Source organism: Kogia breviceps, chromosome 4 (genome assembly GCF_026419965.1).
Source record: "Kogia breviceps isolate mKogBre1 chromosome 4, mKogBre1 haplotype 1, whole genome shotgun sequence".
Taxonomy (NCBI): Eukaryota; Metazoa; Chordata; class Mammalia; order Artiodactyla; family Physeteridae; genus Kogia; species Kogia breviceps.
The window spans coordinates 96,780,358-96,793,540 of NC_081313.1; the positions used below are offsets into that span (position 1 = coordinate 96,780,358).

The following is a 13,183-nucleotide window of genomic DNA, read 5'->3' on the forward strand; positions in this document are numbered from 1 at the left end:
TGGATTCTGTTTGCTAGTATTTTGTTGAGGATTTTTGCATCTATGTTCATCAGTGATATTGGCCTGTAGTTTTCTTTCTTTGTGGTGTCTTTGTCTGGTTTTGGTATCAGGGTGATGGTGGCCTCGTATAATGAGTTTAGGAGTGTTCCTCCCTCTGCTTTATTTTGGAAGAGTTTGAGAAGGATAGGTGTTAGCTCTTCTCTAAACATTTGATAGAATTCGCAAGTGAAGCCATGTGGTCCTGGACTTTTGTTCATTGGAAGATTTTTAATCACAGTTTCAATTTCATTACTTGTGATAGGTCTGTTTATATTTTCTAATTCTTCCTGGTTCAGTCTTGGAAAATTGTACCTTTCCAAGAATTTGTCCATTTCTTTGTGGTTGTCCATTTTACCGGCATATAGTTTTCTGTAGTAGTCTCTTATAATATTTTGTATTTCTGCAGTGTCAGTTGTGATTTCTCCTTTGTTATTTCAATTTTATTGATTTGCATCCTCTCCCTTTTTTTCTTGATGAGTCTGGCTAAGGGTTTGTCAATTTTGTTTATCTTCTCTAAGAACCAACTTTTAGTTTTATTCATCTTTGCTATTGTTTTCTTCATTTCTATTTCATTTATTTCTGCTCAGATCTTTATGAGTTCTTTCCTTCTACAGACTTTGGGTAATTGTATTAGAATATTTAACCACACAGAGAATCTTGGTATTTTGACAGGTATATTGTACTCCATAAATAAAAGTATTTATTCAAAGTGGCAAATGTGTTTCCAGAGTTTCCTAGAAGATGGCAGTTAGCATATGACCCTTTACTATTATTTTTTAGGATTCACATTCTGCATTTTCTAAATGCTTTCGAAGTCTCAAAGCAGGAAACAATAAATTCTTTACCAAGTATTTCTTTAGCAGAATCAGCAAATCCACCTCCTCCCAATGGCAGAAGGGTGCAGATCCTGGTCATGTTTTTTTTTTTTTTTTTTTTTGCGGTACGCGGGCCTCTCACTATTGTGGTCTCTCCCGTTGCGGAGCACAGGCTCCGGAGGCGCAGGCTCAGCGGCCACGGCTCACGGGCCTAGCCTCTCCACAGCATGTGGGAACTTCCCGGACCGGGGCACGAACCCGTGTCCCATGCATTGGCAGGCGGACTCTCAACCACTGCGCCACCAGGGAAACCCTGGTCATGTTTTTATTATTCTGCTCTAATGAACCGAGTCCAAATTTCTAAAATGTGAGTTGTCTGTTTTAAACTTGGGTCCCTGAGATTTGTAATTCTAAACTGGTGTCAGGGTCTGTTTTCCTATCAGCAAAACAGGGGAAACCATATGTGCAAATTTTTCAAGATCTCCCAAGCCAATCTGTTAGAAAAATGAAAACTATTAATGTGACAGGACTTAGCCCATAATTTATTTGTTGTGCCATGGTAATCTCCTTATTTATTCTGATTGAAGGCAATCACAAGCCTGCTCAACACTCAGAGGGAGTGGAAGTAAGCCAATCTAGTCTGAACACTGAGAACAGAAAGCACAGGCACCCAGGTGATTTCAGAGTAAATGCCTGAGTGTGCAAGGTTACATAGGATGCTGACCTTGAATGTGCAGACAAATTTGACTCTAGTACTAGAATCCAATAACTGAGACTTCATCCTATCCCAAAGAAAGGAGTTTAACTTCATCTACTGTAATGAGCCGAGGTCAGTTAACACTATCAAAAATGGCATGGGTTATAAAAATGAATAAGGTAAAGGAACATTTTCTATACTCTTTATATCTCTTTCCCCCTTCCCCCACTTCATCGCCCCAAACAAGAGACCTCACTGAGCAGTGAATGAAGGTCTTCAATTACTAGGAAGCTGATATACAAATGAATGCTTCTTGTTAATTGTTTCCAATAGTATGCTACCGAAATCAGTCAAAAATGCATATTCATGTATTTGCTTTGATCTTTTCTTCAATTCAAAGTTTATCAAATTCAACAGCTCAAATTTTGTGACCTATTTCATGTTATTTTAAGATAACCTCTTAAGGACATAGGTACAAATTTGGAGACCAAAATAACTTTAATGGATGGAGGCTATTGAAAAAGTGACCTGTTAAAACATTTAAGCTAATTATGACTTGGCATGAAGCAACTGTTTTCCTTCTTAGCTGAGTTTGGGGCAACTAAGGAGCAGTCACACCACTATTCTAACCACATACTCACAGATTGTATTGTAATCTATCTTTTTATAATTTCTACAAATACTCAATTTTTCTTTAAAAATCTCATTTTATAATATGAAAAGTTATGCCTGTGGAAGTAAGACAACTCTTGGGAACTAGTACAGTGTTATTATCATAATGCAGGCAAAGCAGTGAAAAGATATAGACAGGGAGAATCCTGCAGGCATTTAAGTTGTTAGAAATTGGACCTATTGGGCTGTACCCCACAGGCCTACAAGGCCTGTACCTGCCCAGCTTTAAGACCTAAGAAAGAGCTTGGAGTCAGCAACAGAGAAATCAGGGGTTTAGGATGCGGGAGCTTACATGTTTGAAGCAAGGTCCTGGAGGTATACCCCACCATGTGTGGCAGACAGCAGGCAGGCAGGACAGACATGGCTGCAGTCGTTGCCAAGGAAGGGGGGGTGGGGGGAAATTGCCAGATTGCCAGTTATAGGGGTAGTTGAGTAAGGTTGACTCATCGTTACCAGGGAAACTAGCAAAGGGGCACGCTCCCCACCATCCCTGTGATAAGAACAATCACTAGCTGAGCCTGGGGCAAGTATGTAGGAAGGTCAGTCATGTGAGTAGGGAGAAACAGGCACTGGTTGCGCAGGGGATGTACAGAGAGCAAGAGAACAGCCACCTTGAGTGGCCTGACCATATAGGACCCATCTTGGTTGAGAAAATATTTTGAAGAGTATCTTTGTGCTGTTTTATCTTTTTATGAGCCTTTCTGCTTGGGAGTCAACTGTGATCCTCTCCGTAAATGCTAGAAAGGCATCTGATGACATATACTGTTCACCCTGCATTTGACAGAGATTATAAAATAGATCCATATTTCATTCTTTTCTTCCCTTTCTCCATCTATTTACCTAAAATATATTTTTAAGTCAGAAATTACTATAATTGAAATTACTAAAGTAGAAGATGCCAGCTGTCCTACTAGTTCTTTCATATTGTTCTCTATATCCTTGTTAATGCAATTACAGAATTCAGTCACAAAGCTTCACCCAACTGCCATGGAGGTTAGGAAAATACAGTGTCTTATGTAGCTTAGAGCACAGGAGGGAAGCGCAAGAGATTTGAAAAAGCGCAAGCTTTTTCATCACAAAAGCCTATAAAATAAACTTTAATGTAGTATGATAACAAAAGGCTGTATTTCAAGATCACTGAGACGTCACTCTTCTCTGAAACCTAAATTTTCCTCCCTTTCAGACTAAATGTTTTTATAAAAGTAGCTCTGCACCTAATGCCTTTATTTACTCTCACTTCCCACCTGCAACATACCTCATGCCAAGGAAAATCACTCTTGTCCATCAACCAGCTGCAGCTATTTTAATGACTGAGCCATTTTACCTCAGACCATCATGTGCCTCGTCCCAGGGCTTAGAAGAACCTTGTGATATCTCCGCATCCTAGATCAAGCTCACTCCCCAGGCTCAGTAGCTGGGGCTCAACTCCTTACCTTTGTAACTGAGTACAGCTAACAGCCAATCCCAGTGGCTTCTCTCCTGCACTCCTCATATCCTTTGGGTGACCACTGCTTGAAACTTTGCACCGATGCAATTATTTTTGACTTAATAAGTTAAGAGTTCTCTGAGTACAGTCCTTGACCCCTGACTCCCTCCATCCAAATGTCTGAACTTCAGGAGAACCTTTCCACTAACTACTGCGACTACACTCCTTGCGAAATGTTCTCACTATCTACTCACTCCTCCATGTCACCCATAATCTGGAGGGAGCAAACATCCTAAGAAACAGAACACAAAGGATTCTGGTGAGTTTACAGTGTTGATGGCTAGTTAAGGGAAGCACTAATTAAGGGACTCTGAGGCTGAGTTAAATGGAACCAGATCCAAAATGAGAAACTAAAACAGATTCCCTAGGGCTATAGAGAATTAAGAAAGGGTTCTCAAATTCAAGATAAAAGAAACATAAAGTCGTTTGATAGGATAGTGAAAATAACAAATACCTCAGACACTGTTAAACCAGCACCAAGATTCTCAGTTGTCAGCACTTATTTTTTACAGCTGCATTAAGGAGAAAAGAGAAAAAAAAATTTTAAAGGACTTATTTTCAGTCTTACCCCCTATCACCTTACTTGATTATATAACCAGTTTATTCTTGAATTTCAACTTGTTGAAATAAAACCTAAAGCAGTTTTATTTTTTTCAAACATCTGCCCCAGCTATATCACATCCAATCCCTTTTCCTACAGGATAATGACTTTGTTAATAAGTATTAAATATTTCATGCTCTCCCTTTTCCTGGCCACTCATAATCTCAATCCATTTTTACTGAGATTCAGTTCTTTGAGTCAGTTCTTTTTAAGTCGTGATCTTACTTTCAATTAAATAAAAACAACAGACCTTTTCTGTGTCTCTTTCCTCATTCTCCACCACCACAGAGACTACAGAGAATGAACAGGCAGTTCCCCAGCGACAGAGAGAAAGGCAAGGTTTCCTTTCACACACACCCTCTGTCTGGTGTTGGGGCAAATTAGGATAGGGGAGACAGAGCTTCGCTGTGTAAAGACCCAGGGTTGCTTTGTAATATCCTCTCTGTTCTTAGTTCTTGTGTGGGTTGTCTTTCTGTGACAGTACACAAATGCCAGCTTCTGCTTGAGGTGTGTTGTGTTTGTGGGTTCTTAGAAGTGCACCACACATACACCCCAGGTGTGAAATGTGGCTTGGGTTTGCCCTCCTCCCATATTTAGTCTTGGCCCCTGGTAGTACAACCCATGGGGATCTCACAGCAGCCTTAGGAACCTGGGGTACAGAGAGGAGAAACAGAACACTGTGAGGATCCTATAGAGGGTCCACTTAACCTAATTGCAAAACCATATATTTTCTCTGTAAATGTTCAGGGGTAATGATTCATCAAAATTAGACGCTTAGAAACCTAAACCAAACAAAACCATCACCAGACCCTCTATTTATGCTTAGAACAGCACAGATCCAGTTCCAGAATGAAAAATTTGAGAAGATGACTGGCTGAACTGCTCTCCCCAAGAAGGCTGGGAATTGTCACGATTTGGGAAAGAGGATGATTTCTGATGAAAGCATGAAATTGATGAGATTCCAAGAAATCTGAAGTTGGCCACTCTGACTAGATGCTTAGGAGAATGCAGGGAAAAGACATGGGGGACATGTAAGCTTTCTCTGGAGAGCCTCAAAAATCCTGAATAAGGGAACATGATAACCCCTAAAATTTCTGTAGCCATACTCATGATAAATGCTTTATGATAGCTGTTCAATGAAAGAAAAAATAAAGGCTAATGGGTTAGGAACAAACATCAACAACAAAAGTTCAAGATACACACTTTCCTTTGATCAGCACACTGCAATAAAAAATAAAAAGTAAACAAACAAACAAAAATCAGCACAAAACATTTTGCTACTGTCATTTCATTGACGTGGAAATAGAGCCAGACTTATTTTCTTTTTAAAATAACACAGAGTTGCTAATGGAACCAAGAATAAACTACCATGTGGTATCCATTAGAGTAACTTCTTTAATCTTATTTAAAAAGTGATAAGTAAACCTAAACAGCATATAGTGAACCTTTGGACTCTAAAAAGGTTTCAGAGTCCACCATGTAAGTCTCCAAGTACATTTTCCATCATCTGGTCAGTTACTGTTTCAAAATAGTGTTTTACTATATACCTTTACATTCAGATAACAGACGGGCAAAAACACTATCATATTGGAAAACAGTAGAATATACAATTTAAATTGGTTTGAATATGTCTTGAGTTTGTACACTCAAATGAGATAATATCAGAAAATTTGGGGTGAGTTATCTGAAACTCTTTTCAAATATATTGTCTCACTCACTTGTACACTACCCATTTTTCTTTTGCTTGTGATAGTCTTTAGTGAAGTAAAGAAAACTCTCATGGTAATTCTATAGCTGAAGAAGCTAGTATCATATGGAAACTTGATTTTCTATTGTTGTCCGAGTGGAAAGCACAAATATTTGAAAATGTTCAACTTGTTTTGAAACAAGCCTCCCTCCTACTCTCTGCCATCAGCTTAAAGAAAAACAGACTTTGAATTAATTGCTTAAGACATGCTATCTATTTCTGAAATGAGGAGAAAGATCCAGTCTCAGAATTCATTTAAATCATCTGATTTACTGCCACAGAAAATAAGAGAACTCAGTATTATTGCTTTTCTTAAACATCGAAAGTTTGTGGTTACGACTGTCAGGCTTTGCTGTGCTCAATCCCGCTATTAAATCCTTATAACTCTATATGCAAATGCCATGCTTATACGGGATCTTCATTTGTGATCTAATATTTTCATTTTAAAATGAGCTAGCTAAAGGTTCTCTGAGTTCATTTTTCCTATCTCTTATTCTCATTCACATTATTATGTTAACATTATTCTATTTATTAGAACACCTTTCAGTTAAGGATATTAAAGAGCTTTGACAAGCATGAACAAATTCTCCCCTAAAAAGTAAGTTGGCAGGGCTTCCCTGGTGGTGCAGTGGTTGAGAGTCCGCCTGCCGATGCAGGGGACACGGGTTCATGCCCCGGTCCGGGAAGATCCCACATGCTGCAGAGCGGCTGGGCCCGTGAGCCATGGCCGCTGAGCCTGTGAGTCCAGAGCCTGTGCTCCGCAACGGGAGAGGCCACAACAGTGAGAGGCCCGCGTACCGCAAAAAAAAAAAAAAAAAAAAAAAGCAAGTTGGCACAATGCTAAGATAGAATGACAGGTGGGTAAGATGAAAGACAGTGAAAGACAGTGTAGAGGTTAAGTTCCCCTACTCAAAGACAATCCACAAGATAGTCAGTGTCTGTTCTTTATCCAAAAGTTTAACCCTTTTCAAACGAAGGAGCCAAGTGTCCAAGTGACACTTACTATTCAGACAAATTGCTTGCAAGGGTAAACTTTGAAGTACGAGAAGTTTCTGAAAAGGCAATTTGACAAGCACCTAAGCTTGACTACCTCTTAAGTGCAGTTAATGAATGGTCCTCATAAGTGTGCATTTTTAGGATAGTTATTGGCATATATACAGGGCTGAGAATCCTTAGAATGATCACTCCAGTCTTGGTAGGCAAGAAATTAGGAAAAAGCCCACGCAGTGTAAGTTTGCCCAATCCATAGGCATGTCATTTTTCTTCTTCTAGTGTGTCTGATATGTGTCAGACATCAAAGAAAGATGCATAGGAGCGAACCATCTAGTATGTCTCTATAATATCCTTCAAATGAATCTAACAAACATATATGCCTCAATTATGAAATAAGTATGTCACATCAATGACATAATTATTTTATGTGTGTCTTTAAGTTTCAGTGGCAGAATGTTAATCAATAGATGAGTGGTTAAATAAGTTTATGGTTCACTGACATTTGGAATGCTCAGAAATACATTAGGCAGATCTAAGTTCACAGACATGAGGCTTTCCTATATATATATATATATATATATATATATATATATATATATATATATATATATTCATATTTTAAATTATAGAACATTATGTTATGATCTTATTGATTGCAGAAAACACCTATGCTCTAAATGAGTGCATGCTTGTATGATAAATAAAAAATAAGGATACAAGCTCAAGTGTTAACATTACTTTCTTCTAGAGGGAAGTGGGACAGGTAAGCAAAGGAGTTGCAGCTTTTATTGTCTGTATATGTATCATTTTAATGCTTAGAAATTGTGCATGGATTTGTTTTATTTGAACAATTTATATATGACTGGAAAGGCACTATAGCATAGTGGTTAAGAATACAGGGTCTGGAGCCATATTGCTTGTGTTCAAACCCAGATTACCACTATCTCTATAAGCTTGTGTAATACATTCTGTATGCCTGTTTATCCATATATAAAAGATAAACAACAATGACTCATACCTTACAGAGGGTTATAATGAGAATTAAACAAATTAGTATAAGCTATTTGTTTAGAGCCATCCTCAACAAAAAGATAGGATTTTAAAATATTGGCTATTATTATTATCTTCATATTAGATGATTTTGAGGGTGATGATGATGATAAAAAATAGGGTATCAGAGAAGAATCTTGTATGATTAAGGCAGAAATATAATTAAACCAAAAGGAGATGATATTGGTGGCCTCAAACTTAAACCATTGCAACATCTAATCTCAAGAGACAGCAGAGCAATGAATTTGGAACTCTGAGAAACAAAGTGAATTCCAAGAACTATATAACCTGACAGGCTGTCATTCAAGTATTAGGGAAACACACAGTAATTCTGAACTAATCAAGAAAATATAGCACTGTAAACATTACTTACTACTTGTTAATAAAGTCTGTCTAGGATGCAGAACAGTACAGAGATTAAGATAGAAAATACCACATGTTTAACGCTCAGTGCCATTCTATGTCAAACCTTCATGTTTTGTCATTTGTCCCCACTTCTGCTCCTTCTCTTAAAAATACAGTTGAAGCTATTTCCTTTTCTATTCTCCCATTCCACTCACCCCCGCTCATGTCTGGGTGTGTACACTTGCCTGAATTTGGTGTTTAAAGTTCTCATGCATGCTCCAGTAACTTAATTAGAAATGTTTTCTTAAACAATATAGTAAGTTTCTGCATGTTTTAAACTATATGTAAAAAGAAACTTAAAATGGGATTTTTCTTGCTTCAGTTTCTACGAAGGCCTTAATGTGATAGATACCCAATATAACAGTGAGGATGTATATCAAAAGGCACGTTTTCAATGTAGGTTTTCAAAAACTAATTCTATCATTTTAGGCCCTTCTTAGGTACTCTTGCTTAGACTAAGAAAATAAAAATTCAACAGATTAGAGACGAAAAAATAAATTTTTGAAAAGATTCTTTGGAGAGAGTTGCTTCCACAGCATAATCCCCCCTTCAAGGGGATGGGGTGCTGCTTCCTTCAGCATGATCTTAGAAAGAAGAGGCTTTGAAAAGACCATGTGAAAAGAGATGTTTCCCTTGAGTCTGAAGTCTCATTTAACTGTGGCCTGACACATACCTGATCTGAAGACAGGAGGCAGCAGGGCAGAGAGAAGAGGGCAGTGTCTAAGAAGTAACCCACTAGCAGGTGAGAAAGTTGGGGTGGACATTTTCCACAGACAAGGATGGCAAGACTGCGAAGGGTCTGAGACTTTAGCCTATTTTCGAACTAGCAAGTTATGCGGCCCTTATTTCCTGGATACTGACAGGAGACATGAGACTACTGAGTCAGAGACAAAAAGATGATTTACTAGTCACAGAAAAGAGAAGTAGCCAGAGAATCATTATTTGCACTAGTTCCCCAAGCTCCAGTTCCCACAGAGTGATACAAGAGAACTAGGACACACTTTCACAAGCACTGGGCTATATCAAAAGAGATGAACCCTGAGCTTAAAGAACACAGGGCTTTTATAATGAGCAGTAGTCTGTATGATATCTTCCCCAGAGCGAGATATTATTTTTATTTTACTGAACAACAAACAAACTTCCCTTTGCCCTGGAGTTAGAAATTCTCTGTCTTCCAAGACAGCTCTCTATACAAACATTTCTGAAAAGGTGGTCTGGAACAAAGGCAGACAGAGCCTCAGCTCAGAAGACATACAGGAACACAAAAGACCCATGGAGAATTTTCTCCCAAAACAGGTATGATCTACTGAGAGACAGAGCCACCCTACAGCAAGTTTATGTCCAGCTGAAGGAAGACAACCTGAAAGGGGTAGGTAATCAACACTGGAAAACCAGAAGCTGAGGACGGAAGCCATTAGCAAAAAAGAAGGCATAATCTCATTCACAGGTGTTGCAGCCTGAGAGACCCAGCAAAGAAGGGATTACAATTTACTTAAGACACCAGGAAAAAGATGGCATTTCTTTTTTTTTTTTTGCGGTACGCGGGCCTCTCACTGCTGTGGCCTCTCCCGTTGCGGAGCACAGGCTCCGGACGCCTAGAATCAGTAGCCATGGCTCACGGGCCCAGCCGCTCCGCGGCATGTGGGATCCTCCCAGTCCAGGGCACGAACCCGCGTCCCCTGCATCGGCAGGCGGACGCTCAACTGCTGCGCCACCAGGGAAGCCCAAGATGGCATTTCAATTGAGAATGATTTGATCAGTCAGAGTTCAGACTGAAGGTATTCAGTTGTAAGGGAATATAAAGAGTCACAAACGGGAATCAAGCGCTTCCCTCATGGCGCAGTGGTTGAGAGTCCGCCTGCTGATGCAGGGAACACGGGTTCGTGCCCCGGTCGGGGAAGATCCCACATGCCGCGGAGCGGCTGGGCCCGTGAGCCATGGCCGCTGAGCCTGCGCGTCCGGAGCCTGTGCTCCGCAACGGGAGAGGCCACAGCAGTGAGAGGCCCACGTACCACAAAAAAAAAAAAAAAAAAAAAAAAAAATGGGAATCAAGGTATGATTCAGGGAACAGAAAGGAGTCCAAAGTTACTGAAAGAAAACTTCAAGAATTTATTTTGGTTAACATTTTAAATGTTCATTTCTCAAAATACTACATTCTTGCTCCCCTCTCTGGTTATATAGTAACTTGCAAATAGGCAGCAATGCTGCCTTCAATTGATAATATATGAGGGAGGCGGAATAGGGTCTGTAAAGAACTAAGCTGAATACAATCCACACTACAAAGATATTTAAATTTCCATTGGCTAAAAGGAAAAGTCTTTAATATAAACCTACTTGGAGTTTCAATAAACGAAAACACAAGACCAACAAAGATAAAGAATTTGAAAGCAAAGTCTTCGTAATGGCTAAGCAAAATATAGATTCTCTTTATTATTGCTTTATGTTCTAGAAGAATTTAATTGGCATTTTTTTTTAGCTTTCTGTCCCATTTTCATAACTATACAAATGCAACTTATTTTCATGAATGATAATAGATTCCAATCTAACATAACATGTCTTGCTCTGACATTTACACACACACAGCTGTGGGAACAGATAAATCTGGCACAATGTTTATTTTCTAAGTATGTGAAAGGAAATGGGACCCTCCTGCTTAATAAAACTCATATAGCACCATAAATCTAAAAATATTATAAAACTGTCCCTGAGATGGAAAAAAGTGATAGCATAATTTGAAATGTCCATTATACTGTTTAACATTATGTTGTATTAGTGTCTTATGCAACATGATATATAACCGCTTAGAATCAGGTAACATTGAATTGCCTTTTCTTCGATTCACATATGTGGAAAATGAGAAAAGGGCTCCTAATAAATGCATATCATTAAAAATTGCTATTAAAAATTCACACAAAGAATTAAATGACTGAGCTCTTATCATGCAGTCCAAGAAAGTCCTGATTATCATATATGCCTTAAAATATAGCTATTAGATATTTCCAGTGATAACCCGCCCCCGAGATACTTTCCAAATCTGAGGATTACATTAAACAGCCAACTACTTCCTCCATTACATTTTTCATCCTTTCTACACCCAATTTCCATCTTTTCCAATTACACTTTTCCTGTTGCACACACAGCTAGCTACCTTGACCTAGAGAACAATAAGTATTAAGTGAGGAACACATTCATTAGATGAACAGATAGTATTATCCAACAACAACAACACAAAATCGGATTAAAACAAATTTTCTTTTGTAATTAAAATACAGTTTCTCTCCAGGCTTACTTAGCAGTGCTTCACAGCACATGCACTAATATCCCTGAGAGCACATCACTTACAGATCAGTTGTTCTTGGTGGAGGATGAGAGTAGGAGGCAATTTTACCCCCAGGCACAACTGGCAATATCTGGAAACATTTTTGATCATCATGATGTTAGGTGGGGTTACTACTGGCACTTGGTGGGTGCTGACCGAAAGAAAAAGGCAGAGTATAAGTGCTGTGAATTTCAGTTTTATTCAGGGACTTTACTGAGGACTATAGCTTGGGAAACAGCCTCTCAGAACCCCTGAAAGAACTGTTCTGAAGAGGTAGGGGGAGAAGCCAGTAAATGTAGGATTGTTGGCCGGGCAATAAGGGCAGTAAAGCTTATACCTTGGTAAAAGATTACTGCTAGTCTAAAAGAACCCATATCTCAAGCTAATGATTTTGATGCTTTCCTACATATAGGAAGCTGAGAGAATTTGGGTTCATTAAAATTCTTCCTGAGATATACATCTAACCATCTGAGGGGACTGTTCTTCCAAAGTGCAGAGTGCCTCGTCCTGGTTTTTTTTGTCCTGAATTCCTTCCACGGTGCATTGTTGGTCAGCGAGTGCAGTGGCTAATGACTTAAACCTTGCAGAAGTGGAGCGTGGGCAACATTCTTTGTTTTACAGGGGTAAAGCCCGCGAAGGATGCTTAACGTCCGCAATGCACAGGACAGCACCAACAACGAAGAATTATCCAACCCCACGTGTCAATAATGCTGAGGTGGAGAAGACCTGCCCTAGAAAAAACACTTCACCCCACATCACTCCCAGCTGTCTTTCTCCATGTCTTTTCTTTGAGCAGATTTTTTGCTTCTTGTATTAGAACTTTTCTTTTAAAGTACCAGTTGCCTATGAGTCAACTAACTTAAATCAACTCTTTTAACTCCTATGACTTGTTCTTAAATTCACAAAGTGTATTTCCTTACCTATTATCTCCAGTTTAGTATAGTGCAAGGCACTGGTGGCCTCTCTACCTTCTAACCATATAACTAGAATTTGTGGTCTCTAGATACTCACCTATTTCTCGAATGTTCCTTGAACAACAACAACAAAGTCCCTGGGAAAGGGATAACATCTGTGGCTACCCACTCTTTGAGCCTAGGTATGCCCTTTGTTCCTGAGGATGCTATTAAAAATCTCTTGGCATGTTAGCTAAACCATCAGACAAAATTAGTGATATACCTTTGTGGAGTTAAACCATGCTCATCTCAACCAAACTATGCTTAAAGAATTGAAATAATCAGGAATCTAACAATGCGACATTCGTGTTCAAGGAGTTTCAGCAGTGTTTATTCTGGGAAGAAATACAACAGTTAATTTACTCGTATTTCTCCTGACCTTTTTTTTTTACCTCCTGCATCTGTC

At 39.0% G+C, this 13,183-nt stretch overlaps 1 long non-coding RNA gene across 1 annotated transcript in view; it reads right to left on the minus strand.

The window, feature by feature from the left end:
* Window positions 1-13,183, minus strand: part of LOC136794169 (uncharacterized) — a 475,677-nt gene that overhangs the window by 142,679 nt on the left and 319,815 nt on the right. The gene's annotated exons all lie outside the window — the stretch shown is intronic.